Here is a 15,926-nt window from a genome sequence, read left to right as displayed (position 1 = left end):
TTATTTGAGCCGAAGTAATCGTGATGTTAGGCTAAAATATTAAGATGGGGTTATTAGATTTTGTACCATAATTAAGGTTTGGGCAAAAGACCGACACTTGTGGAAATTGGACTATTGACTATTAATAGATGGGGGTATTGTCTAATTGAGTGACAACTCATTGGAGTCTGTCGAACCTATCTTCAAATTAATTATCCTAATAATTAATAATGATTATGGTTGTCCTATTTAGTGACGTTCATATGGAATCTATTATAATCATTTAATTAATTATTCGGGTTGGGTAATTGATTATTCAAACTGATCAAGTGGGTAAATTAATATTCATATCTAATCAAAACAGGGGTGGATTACATACAGTGATAACTGGTGTAATTGTTGACAGAAGTGATAACTGCGTCACAGTTTAAATCCTTAATTAGTGGGAATATTTGACTTCGGGTATAAGGGTAATTTGACGAGGACACTCGCACTTTATATTTATGACCGATGGACTATTATGGACAAAAACCAGATAGGTATCAAATAAACCAGGACAAAGGACAATTAACCCGGGTAACAATTAATTAAATCAAAACGTCAAACATCATGATTACGGAAGTTTAAATAAGCATAATTCTTTTATTGTATTTCTCATTGTATCTTTATTTACTGTCATTTTATTACTCGCAATTTTATTTACTGTCATTTTATTTATTGTCATTATTTTACGCACTTTAATTATCGTCATTTATCTTTGCGCTTAAAATATAGAATCGACAAACCGGTCATTAAACGGTAAAACCCCCCTTTTATAATAATATTACTACTTATATAATTATATATATTTTGTATAAATATAGTTGTTAAAAATATAGTAAGTATCACCAGCTCCCTGTGGAACGAACCGGACTTACTAAAAACTACACTACTCTACGATTAGGTACACTGCCTATAGTGTTGTAGCAAGGTTTAGGTATATCCCATCCGTAAATTAATAAAACTTGTGTCATATTTTGTAGTATTTTGTATTAAAAATAATACTATTTCGTACCCTCACGCTACATCATCAACAGGTATTGCGTTAACATGGTGGAATACCTATCTAGAGCAAGTGGGACAAGATGCTGCTTACGCGCTACCGTGTTCAGCATTCAAGCACTTGATGAACGAGAAGTACCGTCCCCGAACCGAGGTCAATAAGCTCAAGTCAGAACTTAGAGGGTTACGAACACAGGGATTCGATATTACTTCGTACGAAAGACGATTCATAGAATTGTGCCTATTGTGTCCGAGAGCGTTCGAAGATGAGGAAGAGAAGATCGACGCGTTTGTGAAAGGGTTACCGGAGAGAATCCAAGCGGTCGAAGAGGCCAACGTGAAGCTAGTCAAAAGAAAGTGGGAGGAAAACGGTGATAAGAGTCACCAATACAACAACAACTATCCCAACAATCGCAACATCAATCGCAACTACAACAAACGGCACAACAACAACAACAACAACAACAACAATTACAACAATCATCCCAACAACAATAACAACCGCAACAACAACAACAACAATCAGAAGTAGCTATGCCAAAGGTGTGAAAAGTATCACTCGGGGTTCTGCACCAAATTTTGCAACAAGTGTAAAAGAAATGGTCATAGCGCGGCGAAGTGTGAGGTCTACGGACCAGGGGTTAACATAACAAAAGGAACAAATGGTGTCGGAACGAGTAATGGCGGAGCAAGTAGTGTTGGAGCAAGTTATGCCAATGTAGTTTGTTATAAATGTGGAAAATCGGGCCACATTATTAGAAATTGCCCGAAACAGGAGAACACGAATGGACAAGGCCGTGGAAGAGTTTTCAATATTAATGCGGCAGAGGCACAGGAAGACCCGGAACTTGTTACGGGTACGTTTCTTATTGACAATAAATCTGCTTACGTTTTATTTGATTCGGGTGCGGATAGAAGCTATATGAGTAGAGATTTTTGTGCTAAATTAAGTTGTCCATTGAAGCCGTTGGATAGTAAATTTTTACTCGAATTAGCAAATGGTAAATTAATTTCAGCAGATTATATATGCCAGAATCGAGAAATTAAACTGGGTAGCGAAATATTTAAGATTGATTTGATACCAGTAGAGTTAGGGAGTTTTGATGTAATAGTTGGCATGGACTGGCTGAAGGAGATGAAAGCAGAGATCGTATGTTACAAAAATGCAATTCGCATTGTACGAGAAGAAGGAGAACCCTTAATGGTGTACGAAGAAAAGGGCAACATGAAGCTACATCTTATTAGTAATTTGAAGGCACAAAAATGTAGTGACCCGAACTTTTCCATGTTTATATATATTAATTGAGATTGATATTTACATGATTAAATGTTTCCAACATGTTAAGCAATCAAACTTGTTAAGACTTGATTAATTGAAATATGTTTCATATAGACAATTGACCACCCAAGTTGACCGGTGATTCACGAACGTTAAAACTTGTAAAAACTATATGATGACATATATATGGATATATATATATATATATATATAGTTAACATGATACTATGATAAGTAAACATATCATTAAGTATATTAACAATGAACTACATATGTAAAAACAAGACTACTAACTTAATGATTTTTAAACGAGACATATATGTAACGATTATCGTTGTAAAGACATTTAATGTATATATATCATATTAAGAGATATTCATACATGATAATATCATGATAATATAATAATTTAAAATCTCATTTGATATTATAAACATTGGGTTAACAACATTTAACAAGATCGTTAACCTAAAGGTTTCAAAACAACACTTACATGTAACGACTAACGATGACTTAACGACTCAGTTAAAATGTATATACATGTAGTGTTTTAATATGTATTTATACACTTTTGAAAGACTTCAATACACTTATCAAAATACTTCTACTTAACAAAAATGCTTACAATTACATCCTCGTTCAGTTTCATCAACAATTCTACTCGTATGCACTCGTATTCGTACTCGTACAATACACAGCTTTTAGATGTATGTACTATTGGTATATACACTCCAATGATCAGCTCTTAGCAGCCCATGTGAGTCACCTAACACATGTGGGAACCATCATTTGGCAACTAGCATGAAATATCTCATAAAATTACAAAAATATGAGTAATCATTCATGACTTATTTACATGAAAACAAAATTACATATCCTTTATATCTAATCCATACACCAATGACCAAAAACACCTACAAACACTTTCATTCTTCAATTTTCTTCATCTAATTGATCTCTCTCAAGTTCTATCTTCAAGTTCTAAGTGTTCTTCATATATTCTACAAGTTCTAGTTACATAAAATCAAGAATACTTTCAAGTTTGCTAGCTCACTTCCAATCTTGTAAGGTGATCATCCAACCTCAAAAAATCTTTTTTTCTTACAGTAGGTTATCATTCTAATACAAGGTAATAATCATATTCAAACTTTGGTTCAATTTCTATAACTATAACAATCTTATTTCAAGTGATGAACTTACTTGAACTTGTTTTCGTGTCATGATTCTGCTTCAAGAACTTCGAGCCATCCAAGGATCCGTTGAAGCTAGATCCATTTTTCTCTTTTCCATTAGGTTTATCCAAGGAACTTAAGGTAGTAATGATGTTCATAACATCATTCGATTCATATATATAAAGCTATCTTATTCGAAGGTTTAAACTTGTAATCACTAGAACATAGTTTAGTTAATTCTAAACTTGTTCGCAAACAAAAGTTAATCCTTCTAACTTGACTTTTAAAATCAACTAAACACATGTTCTATATCTATATGATATGCTAACTTAATTATTTAAAACCTGGAAACACGAAAAACACCGTAAAACCGGATTTACGCCGTCGTAGTAACACCGCGGGCTGTTTTGGGTTAGTTAATTAAAAACTATGATAAACTTTGATTTAAAAGTTTTTATTCTGAGAAAATGATTTTTATTATGAACATGAAACTATATCCAAAAATTATGGTTAAACTCAAAGTGGAAGTATGTTTTCTAAAATGGTCATCTAGACGTCGTTCTTTCGACTGAAATGACTACCTTTACAAAAATGACTTGTAACTTATTTTTCCGACTATAAACCTATACTTTTTCTGTTTAGATTCATAAAATAGAGTTCAATATGAAACCATATCAATTTGATTCACTCAAAACGGATTTAAAATGAAGAAGTTATGGGTAAAACAAGATTGGATAATTTTTCTCATTTTAGCTACGTGAAAATTGGTAACAAATCTATTCCAACCATAACTTAATCAACTTGTATTGTATATTATGTAATCTTTAGATACCATAGACACGTATACAATGTTTCGACCTATCATGTCGACACATCTATATATATTTTGGAACAACCATAGACACTCTATATGTGAATGTTGGAGTTAGCTATACAGGGTTGAGGTTGATTCCAAAATATATATAGTTTGAGTTGTGATCAATACTGAGATACGTATACACTGGGTCGTGGATTGATTCAAGATAATATTTATTGATTTATTTCTGTACATCTAACTGTGGACAACTAGTTGTAGGTTACTAACGAGGACAGCTGACTTAATAAACTTAAAACATCAAAATATATTAAAAGTGTTGTAAATATATTTTGAACATACTTTGATATATATGTATATATTGTTATAGGTTCGTGAATCAACCAGTGGCCAAATCTTACTTCCCGACGAAGTAAAAATCTGTGAAAGTGAGTTATAGTCCCACTTTTAAAATCTAATATTTTTGGGATGAGAATACATGCAGGTTTTATAAATGATTTACAAAATAGACACAAGTACGTGAAACTACATTCTATGGTTGAATTATCGAAATCGAATATGCCCCTTTTTATTAAGTCTGGTAATCTAAGAATTAGGGAACAGACACCCTAATTGACGCGAATCCTAAAGATAGATCTATTGGGCCTAACAAACCCCATCCAAAGTACCGGATGCTTTAGTACTTCGAAATTTATATCATATCCGAAGGGTGTCCCGGAATGATGGGGATATTCTTATATATGCATCTTGTTAATGTCGGTTACCAGGTGTTCACCATATGAATGATTTTTATCTCTATGTATGGGATGTGTATTGAAATATGAAATCTTGTGGTCTATTATTATGATTTGATATATATAGGTTAAACCTATAACTCACCAACATTTTTGTTGACGTTTTAAGCATGTTTATTCTCAGGTGATTATTAAGAGCTTCCGCTGTCGCATACTTAAATAAGGACGAGATTTGGAGTCCATGCTTGTATGATATTGTGTAAAAACTGCATTCAAGAAACTTATTTTGTTGTAACATATTTGTATTGTAAACCATTATGTAATGGTCGTGTGTAAACAGGATATTTTAGATTATCATTATTTGATAATCTACGTAAAGCTTTTTAAACCTTTATTGATGAAATAAAGGTTATGGTTTGTTTTAAAATGAATGCAGTCTTTGAAAAACGTCTCATATAGAGGTCAAAACCTCGCAACGAAATCAATTAATATGGAATGTTTTTAATCAATAAGAACGGGACATTTCAAAAAACTAATAAGAAAAGGTTGCTATGCTGTTCTAGCACACGTCGAGAAAGTACAAACTGAAGAAAATAGCATCAATGATGTTCCCGTCGCAAAAGAATTTCCCGATGTATTTTCGAAAGAATTACCGGGACTACCTCCACATCGATCTATTGAATTTCAAATAGATCTTGTACCAGGAGCTACACCAATAGCTCGTGCTCCTTACAGACTCGCACCCAGCGAGATGAAAGAACTGCAAAGCCAAATGCAAGAACTATTAGAACGTGGTTTCATTCGACCAAGCACATCACCATAGGGAGCTCCTGTTTTGTTTGCCAAGAAGAAGGATGGTACATTTAGGTTGTGTATTGACTACAGAAAGTTGAATAAACTTACCATCAAAAACCGTTATCCACTGCCGAGAATTGACGACTTATTTGATCAACTACAAGGCTCGTCGTATTATTCGAAAATCGATTTACGTTCTGGATATCATCAAATGCGAGTAAAGGAGGATGATATTCCAAAAACTACTTTTAGGACGCGTTATGGTCATTACGAGTTTATGGTTATGCCGTTTGGATTGACTAACGCACCAGCTACGTTCATGGACCTTATGAACCGAGTGTGTGGGCCATATCTTGACAAGTTTGTCATTGTTTTCATCGATGACATACTTATTTACTCAAAGAATGATCAAGAGCACGAAGAACATTTGAGAAAAGTGCTAGAAGTATTGAGGAAAGAAAAACTGTACGTTAAGTTTTCAAAGTGTGCATTTTGGTTGGAAGAAGTTCAATTCCTCGGTCACATAGTGAACAAAGAAGGTATCCAAGTGGACCCGGCAAAGATCAAAACCGTTGAAAAGTGGGAAACCCCAAAAACTCTGAAGTATATACGTTAATTTTTAGGATTGGCTGGTTACTACAGAAGATTTGTCCAAGATTTCTCCAAAATAGCAAAACCCTTGACTGCATTAACGCATAAAGGGAAGAAATTTGAATGGAAGGATGAACAAGAGAAGGTGTTTCAGTTATTGAAGAAAAAGCTAACTACGGCACCTATATTGTCATTGCCTGAAGGGAATGATGATTTTGTGATTTATTGTGACGCATCAAAGCAAGGTCTCGGTTGTGTATTAATGTAACGAACGAAGGTGATTGCTTATGCATCTAGACAATTGAAGATTCACGAGCAAAATTATACGACTCACGATTTGGAATTGGGTGTTGTTGTTTTTGCATTAAAGACTTGGAGGCATTATTTATATGGGGTCAAAAGTATTATATATACCGACCACAAAAGTCTCCAACATATATTTAATCAGAAGCAACTGAATATGAGACAACGCAGGTGGATTGAACTGTTGAATGATTATGATTTTGAGATTCGATACCACCGGGGGAAGGCGAATGTGGTAGCTGATGCTTTGAGTAGAAAGGACAGAGAACCTATACTGGTAAAAGCTATGAATATAATTATTCGTACTAACCTTACTACTCAAATAAAGGAGGCGCAACAGGGGGTGGTAAAAGAAGGAAAGTTGAAGAATGAGATACCCAAAGGATCAGAGAAACATCTTAATATTCGGGAAGACGGAACCCGATATAGGGCTGATAGAATTTGGGTACCAAGGTTTGGAGATGTGAGAGAAATGGTACTTAAGGAAGCACATAAAACAAGATATTCAATACATCCCGGAGCGGGGAAGATGTATAAAGATCTCAAGAAACACTTTTGGTGGCCGGGTATGAAAGCCGACATTGCTAAATATGTAGGAGAATGTTTTACGTGTTCTAAGGTCAAAGCTGAACATCAGAAACCATCAGGTCTACTACAATAACCTGAAATCCCGAAATGGAAATGGGAAAACATTACCATGGATTTCATTACTAAATTGCCAAGGACTGCAAGTGGGTATGATACTATTTGGGTAATAGTTGATCGTCTCACCAAGTCAGCACACTTCCTGCCAATGATAGAAGATAACAAAATAGAGAAGTTGGCGCGATTGTATTTGAAGGAGGTTGTCTCCAGACATGGAATACCCGTCTCTATTATCTCTGATAGGGATGGTAGATTTGTTTCAAGGTTCTGGCAGACGTTGCAACAAGCATTGGGGACTCGTCTAGACATGAGTACTGCCTATCATCCACAAACTGATGGGCAGAGCGAAAGGACGATACAAACACTTGAAGACATGCTACGATCATGTGTTATTGATTTCGGAAACAGTTGGGATCGACACCTAACGTTAGCAGAATTTTCCTACAACAACAGTTATCATTCTAGTATTGAGATGGAGCCGTTTGAGGCACTTTATGATAGAAAGTGCAGGTCTCCGATTTGTTGGAATGAAGTAGGGGATAGACAGATCACAGGTCTGGAGATAATACAAGAAGCTACCGAGAAAATCATCCAAATTCAACAACGATTGAAAACCGCCCAGAGTCGACAAAAGAGCTACGTGGACAGTAAAAGAAAAGATATAGAGTTTGAAATTGGAGAAATGGTCATGCTTAAGGTTTCACCTTGGAAAGGCGTTGTTCGATTTAGTAAACGGGGGAACTAAATCCAAGGTACATTGGACCATTCAAGATTATAGATCGTGTCGGACCAGTAGCTTACCAACTGGAGCTACCTCAACAACTCGCGGCTGTACATAACACTTTCCACGTCTCGAATTTGAAGAAATGTTTTGCTAAAGAAGATCTCACTATTCCGTTGGACGAAATCCAAATCAATGAAAAACTTCAATTCATTGAAGAACCCGTCGAAATAATGGATCGTGAGGTTAAGAGACTTAAGCAAAACAAGATACCGATTGTTAAGGTTCGATGGAATGCTCGTAGAAGATCCGAGTTCACCTGGGAGCGTGAAGATCAGATGAAGAAGAAATACCCGCATCTATTTCCAGAAGATTCGTCAACACCTTCAACAGCTTAAAATTTCGGGACGAAATTTATTTAACGGATAGGTACTGTAGTGACCCAAACTTTTCCATGTTTATATATATTAATTGAGATTGATATTTACATGACTAAATGTTTCCAACGTGTTAAGCAATCAAACTTGTTAAGACTTGATTAAATGAAATAAGTTTCATATAGACAATTGATCACCCAAGTTGACTGGCGATTCACGAACGTTACAAAATTGTAAAAACTACATGTTGTGGTATATATAGACATATATATATATGGTTGACATGAGATTATGATGAGTACGTATCTCAATAAGTATATTAACAATGTGTGATATACATAAGAAATGAGATTACTAAGTTAAGAAACTCGAAATGATATATATAACGATTATCGTTATGATAACGTCTACTAAATATATATGTATCATATTAAGATATTGATACACTATATTTAACATGATAAAATGATATTTAAATATATCATTAAGTGTGTTAACAATGAACTACATATGTAAAAATAAGACTACTAACTCAAGAATTATGAAACGAGACTTATATGTAACGATTATCGTTGTAACGATATTTTAATGTATATATCATATTAAGAGATATTAATACATCATAATATCATGATAACATAATAATTTAACATCTTATTTGATATAATAAACATTGGGTTAACAACATTAATTGAGATCGTTAACTTAAAGGTTTCAAAACAACACTTACATGTAACGACTAACGAAGACTTAACGACTCCATTAGAATGTATATACATGTTGTGTTTTGATATGTATTCTTACACTTTTGAAAGACTTTAAGACACATATCAAAGTACTTCTACTTAACAAAAATGCTTACAATTACATCCTCGTTCAGTTTCATCAACAATTTTACTCGTATGCACCAGTATTCGTACTCGTACAATACACAGCTTTTAGATGTATGTACTATTGGTATATACACTCCAATGATCAGTTTTTAGTAGCCCATGTGAGTCACCTAACACATGTGGGAACCATCATTTGGCAACTAGCATGAAATATCTCATAAAATTACAAAAATATTAGTAATAATTCATGACTTATTTACATGAAAATAAAATTACATATCCTTTATATCTAATCCATATACCAACGACCAAAAACACCTACAAACACCTTCATTCTTCAATTTTCTTCATCTAATTGATCTCTCTCAAGTTCCATCTTCAAGTTCTAAGTGTTCTTCATAAATTCCATAAGTACAGTTTCATAAAAATCAAGAATACTTCCAAGTTTGCAAGTCTACTTCCAAGCTTTCTAATCCATTCCAAGTAATCATCTAAGATCAAGGAACTTTTGTTATTTATATTAGGTTATCTTTATAATTCAAGGTAATATTCATATTCAAACTTTGATTCAATTTCTACAACTATAACAATCTTATTTCGAGTGAAAATCTTACTTGAACTATTTTCGTGTCATGATTCTGCTTCAAGAACTTTCAAGCCATCCAAGGATCCTTTGAAGCTAGATCCATTTTTCTCATTTCCAGTAGTTTTATCTAGAAAACTTGAGGTAGTCATGATGTTCATAACATCATTCGATTCATACATATAAAGCTATCTTATTCGAAGGTTTAAACTTGTAATCACTAGAACATAGTTTAGTTAATTCTAAACTTGTTCGCAAACAAAAGTTAATCCTTCTAACTTGACTTTTAAAATCAAGTAAACACATGTTCTATATCTATATGATATGCTAACTTAATGATTTAAAACCTGGAAACACGATAAACACCATAAAATCGGATATACGCCGTCGTAGTGTAACCGAGGGCTGTTTTGGTTTGGATAATTAAAAACTATGATAAACTTTGATTTAAAAGTTGTTCTTCTGGGAAAATGATTTTTCATATGAACATGAAACTATATCCAAAAATTTTGGTTAAACTCAAAGTGAAAGTATGTTTTTCAAAATGGTCATCAAGATGTCGTTCTTTCGACGGAAATGACTACCTCTTTAGTAATTGACATGTAACTTAAATTTCCGACTATAAACCTATACTTTTTCTATTTGGATTCTTAAATTAGAGTTCAATATGAAACCATAGCAATTTGATTCACTCAAAACGGATTTAAAATGAAGAAGTTATGGGTGAAACAAGATTGGATATTTTTGATCATTTTAGCTACGGGAAATGTTTAACAAATCTATACAAATCATATCCTAGCTAACTTATATTGTATTATACATGTATTCTAATATATTATGTAATCTTTGGATACCATAGACACGTATGAAAATGTTTTGACATATCATATCGACCCATGTTATATATTATTTGGAACAACCATAGACACTCTATATGCAGTAATGTTGGAGTTAGCTATACAGGGTTGAGGTTGATTCCAAAAATATATATACTTTGAGTTGTGATTTAGCCTGAGACGTGTATACACTGGGTCGTGGATTGATTCAAGATGATATATATCGATTTATTTCTGTACATCTAACTGTGGACAACTAGTTGTAGGTTACTAACGAGGACAGCTGACTTAATACACTCAAATCTTTAAAACATAATAAAAATGGTTGTAATTATATTTTGTTCATACTTTGATATATATGTACATATTTGTATAGGTTCGTGAATCAATCCGTGGCCAAGTCTTATTTCCGAGGAAGAAAATGTCTGTGAAAGTGACTTATAGTCCCACTTTTAAAATCTAATATTTTTGGGATGAGAATACATGCAGGTTTTATAAATGATTTACAAAATAGACACAAGTACGTGAAACTACATTCTATGGTTGAATTATCAAAATCGAATATGCCCCTTTTTATTAAGTCTGGTAATCTAAGAATTAGGGAACAGACACCCTAATTGACGTGAATCCTAAAGATAGATCTATTGGGCCTAACAAACCCCATCCAAAGTACCGGATGCTTTAGTACTTCGAAATTTATATCATATCCGAAGGGTGTCCCGGAATGATGGGGATATTCTTATATATGCATCTTGTTAATGTTGGTTACCAGGTATTCACCATATGAATGATTTTTATCTCTATGTATGGGATGTGTATTGAAATATGAAATCTTGTGGTCTATTGTTACGATTTGATATATATATATAGGTTAAACCTATAACTCACCAACATTTTTGTTGACGTTTAAAGCATGTTTATTCTCAGGTGAATACTAAGAGCTTCCGCTGTTGCATACTAAAATAAGGACAAGATTTAGAGTCCATGTTTGTATGATATTGTGTAAAAACTGCATTCAAGAAACATATGTCGATGTAATATATTTGTATTGTAAACCATTATGTAATGGTCATGTGTAAACAATATATTTTAGATTATCATTATTTGATAATCTACGTAATGCTTTTAAAACCTTTATTGATAAAATAAAGGTTATGGTTGTTTTAAAAATGAATGCAGTCTTTGAAAAACGTCTCATATAGAGGTCAAAACCTCGCAACGAAATCAATTAATATGGAACGTTTATAATCAATATGAACAGGACATTTCATATAATAATAATAATATTACTTATATATATTTTTATACAAATATAGTTTAAAATAAATATAGCATTAGACTTAGCTGAGTTCCTGTGGAACGAATCGAACTTACTAAAAACTACACTACTCTACGATTAGATACACTGCCTATAAGTGTTGTAGCAAGGTTTAGGTATATTCCATTCAATAAATAAATAAATAACTTGTGTAAAATTTTATCGTATTTAATAGTATTTCGTAGTAAAATTAATAGTATTACGTACTACACCTCGCACACATCAAGTTTTGTAAAAACGTTTATGAATGATACAACGATTTTGGGTATAACATGCAGTTGAAATGGCCTCCCCCCACATTTTTGGAGGTAGTTTGGAGTAAGCAAGCATCATTTGAGCTGCCTCGCACAACGTACGATTACGTCGTTCGACTACTCCATTCTGTTGAGGGGTTCGTGCAGCAGAAAACTGATGTTCAATGCCTTGGTCTTTTAAATAACTATCAAGCAGGTCATTCTTAAATTCCGTCCCATTATCAGTTCGGATGCTCTTAACATGTTTGTTAAAAGAGCGTTGAGTCTTTTTGATGAACTCAATGATAACGGTGCGGGTTTCAGATTTAGTCCTCAAAAGAAATATCCATGTAAATCGTGTATAGTCATCTACAATAACAAGCACATGTTTTCGACTGAGTTGTGGATTTTCTGACGTAAAGGATCCTGGCTCCCTGCTGCATCTTTTGGCTATTCGAAACGTGGGCAAAAGCAGAAAAGTCTATTAATTTGATAACTTATATAATTTTTATCTTTATAACTAATAGGATATTCAGTGAATGCACCGAGCAAAACGTTCACCACCTTTCATACGTTCACCACCTGTAACTCGATCAAGACATCTAGCCAATATTGTCGTCGTTGATTTTTCTTTAGAATCGTCATCTAGTCAACCGAGTACTCCAATTCAAATTTCCAATAATCCATTTTTTGAACCCAACCTCACAATTGAGAACCCGGAGGATATTCAAGGACAATTCAGAGATCCTGAACCACTAATCATTCCTCCTGAACCACAAGTTACTCATCCAGAGATTGTCGAGGAAGAAACCATTAACTCAGAATCCTCTAGTGATTCAGATTCAACAAATTCAATCATGGAAAATCAGGAACCTCTAAGTATGGAAGATCGAATGAGAGCTAAATGCACTGGCCACGGTCACGCAATTACTCAACCAGACATTAATGCGCCAGATTATGAAATCAAAGGACAAATCCTACACATGGTAACTAATCAATGCCAATTTAGTGGTGTGCCGAAGGAAGATCCAAACGAACATCTTCGTACCTTTGATAGAATTTGTACTCTATTCAAAATCAGAGAAGTTGAGGATGAACAGATCTATCTCATGTTATTTCCCTGGACTTTAAAGAGAGAAGCCAAAGATTGGTTAGAATTGTTACCTGAAGAAGCGATTGATACATGGGATGTCTTAGTTGAAAATTTTCTTAAACAATTCTTTCCGGCATCTAAAGCTGTGAGACTTCAAGGAGAAATTGTTACGTTCACACAAAAACCAAATGAAACACTATATGAGGCGTGGACAAGATTTGGAAAGTTGTTGAGAGGATGTCCTCAACATGGTTTAGACACTTATCAAATAGTACAAATATTCTACCAAGGATGTGACATTACTACACGAAAAGACATCGACATAGCAGCTGGTGGTTCCATCATGAAGAAAACCGCAACTGAAGCTTACAAAATTATTGATAACACTGCTTCCCACTCACATGAGTGGCACCAAGAAAAAGACATCGTTAGATCATCTAAAGCAGCTAGAGCCGATTCTATCCATGACTTTGATTCCATTTCCGCAAAGATAGATTCTTTCGAAAGACGAATGGAAAAGATGACTAAAGATATTCACGCAATACGAATTAGTTGTGAGCAGTGTGGAGGACCACATTTGATAAAAGATTGTCTCAGTATTGAACAAACAATGGAACAACTAGAGAATGTTTCATACATGAACCAAAGGCCTGGAAATAATTATCAAAGTAATTATCAACCGCCAAGACTAAATTACAATCAAAATCAGAATTATAACCGAAATGTTCCATACAACAACCAACAAGGTCCTAGCAATCAACAAGTATCTAATAATACTTACAATCAGCAAAGACCTATTTTTCTAAATAAACCACCACAAACCGATGATAAAAAGCCAAATTTAGAAGATATGATGTCGAAGTTAGTTGAATCTCAAACGCAGTTTTCACATCTCAGAAACAAACGAATGAACAAAATGCTCAAGCATTTAGAAATCAACAAGCTTCTATTCAAAATCTGGAACAAGAAGTAAGCAACCTAGTAAGGTTGATAGGTGAAAGAAAATCGAGAAGTTTACCTAGCGATACAAATGCTAACCCCCGGAATGAAACAACTAAAGCCATTACCACGAGAAGTGGTATTACACTTAAACTACCTGAAATACCTGTAATTTTTGATGACTCTATTCCTATTACACAGGCACCACAGCCTGAGCAAGAGAAGGAAATAGAACCGGTAGTTGAAAAGGTTAATGAAGATAATACAGTTAAGGCTAAACCTTATGTTAAACCATACCAACCACCACTTCCTTACCCAAGTAAAATGAGAAAAGAAAGACTTGAAGCAGAGCAATCCAAATTCTTGGATATGTTTAAACAAATAAATGTCAATCTTCCTTTCATTGATGTGATTTCAGGGATGCCAGGATATGCTAAATTCTTGAAAGATCTAATCACAAATAGAAAGAAAATGAAAGAACTCTCGGCTGTTACTATAAATGCTAATTGTTCTGCAGTGCTGTTGAATAAGCTACCAGAAAAACTCTCAGATCCAGGAAGTTTCACAATTCCATGTTTTCTGGGTAGTCTTAGTTCAATAGAAGCATTGACAGACTTAGGTGCTAGTATAAATTTAATGCCGTATTCACTATACGCTAAACTAGACCTTTGAGAATTAAAACTAACACGAATAAGCATACAACTAGCCGATCGATCAGTAAAATATTCTAGAGGGAAAATGGAGAACATGCTAGTTAAAGTTGGTACCTTAGTATTTCCAGTAGATTTTGTTATTCTGGACATGGAAGAAGATTCTCGAGTTCCTCTCATATTAGGAAGACCATTCTTAAACATGGCTAAAGCAATAATAGACGTGTTTGGTAAGAAACTGACCCTAAGTATAGAGGACGAGAGTGTTACCTTTTCTGTTGATAGAGCCATGCAACAACCACAATCTGCAGATGATACATGTTATTATATTCAAACTATAGATTCACATGCAGAATTGTTAGAAGAATTTCCAGAATTACAAGGAACATGAGAATGTTCTTTAGGAGAAGGAACTGAACCAATTGATGAAGCAGAAATGTTAGCCGCACTCATGGCTAATGAATACTGAAATTTAATGTTTACAAACATCTAAACTCTCTGTAATCTCATCTCTCCTAATTGGTTCATATTTACAACATACAACGAGGATATATATAGACCCAGATACAATACTTGACTGCCCAATAAATACACCGTCTCAACTAACTACATTAATTGCACCGTCTCAACTAACTAAATTAATTGCACCGACTACCTACTAACATTAAATGTGTATACGTATGACTTAAGTATTGTAACACTCCCCCTCAAGCTGGAGCATAGATATTGATCATGCCCAGCTTGTCACAAAACTGACGGATGCAACTTCTAGGTAATGCTTTGGTGAATAAGTCAACTAATTGTTCATTACTTTTGATATGAAGTGTTTGAATAATTCCTTCTTCTAACTTTTCTCAAGTAAAATGACAGTCAACTTCAATATGTTTGGTCCTTTCATGGAAGACGGGGTTGCTTGCAATATGAATGGCTACTTTGTTATCACATCAAAAATTCATTGGTTCAGACTGAGCAAAACCAATCTCGCTAAGA

The 15,926-nt window shown here is 34.1% G+C and overlaps 1 non-coding gene across 1 annotated transcript; it reads right to left on the bottom strand.

Annotated features, from left to right (window-relative positions):
* Window positions 1-13,495: 13,495 nt before the first annotated feature.
* Window positions 13,496-13,602, bottom strand: LOC139869525 (small nucleolar RNA R71). Its single transcript, XR_011766133.1, has one exon. It is a non-coding gene; the product is annotated as a small nucleolar RNA R71 (small nucleolar RNA).
* Between the last annotated feature and the right edge of the window lie 2,324 nt (window positions 13,603-15,926).

Source organism: Rutidosis leptorrhynchoides, chromosome 9 (assembly GCF_046630445.1).
Source record: "Rutidosis leptorrhynchoides isolate AG116_Rl617_1_P2 chromosome 9, CSIRO_AGI_Rlap_v1, whole genome shotgun sequence".
Classification (NCBI taxonomy): domain Eukaryota; kingdom Viridiplantae; phylum Streptophyta; class Magnoliopsida; order Asterales; family Asteraceae; genus Rutidosis; species Rutidosis leptorrhynchoides.
The sequence above is the reverse complement of the archived record's forward strand: the minus strand, read 5'-3'. Positions and strand labels throughout refer to the sequence as shown.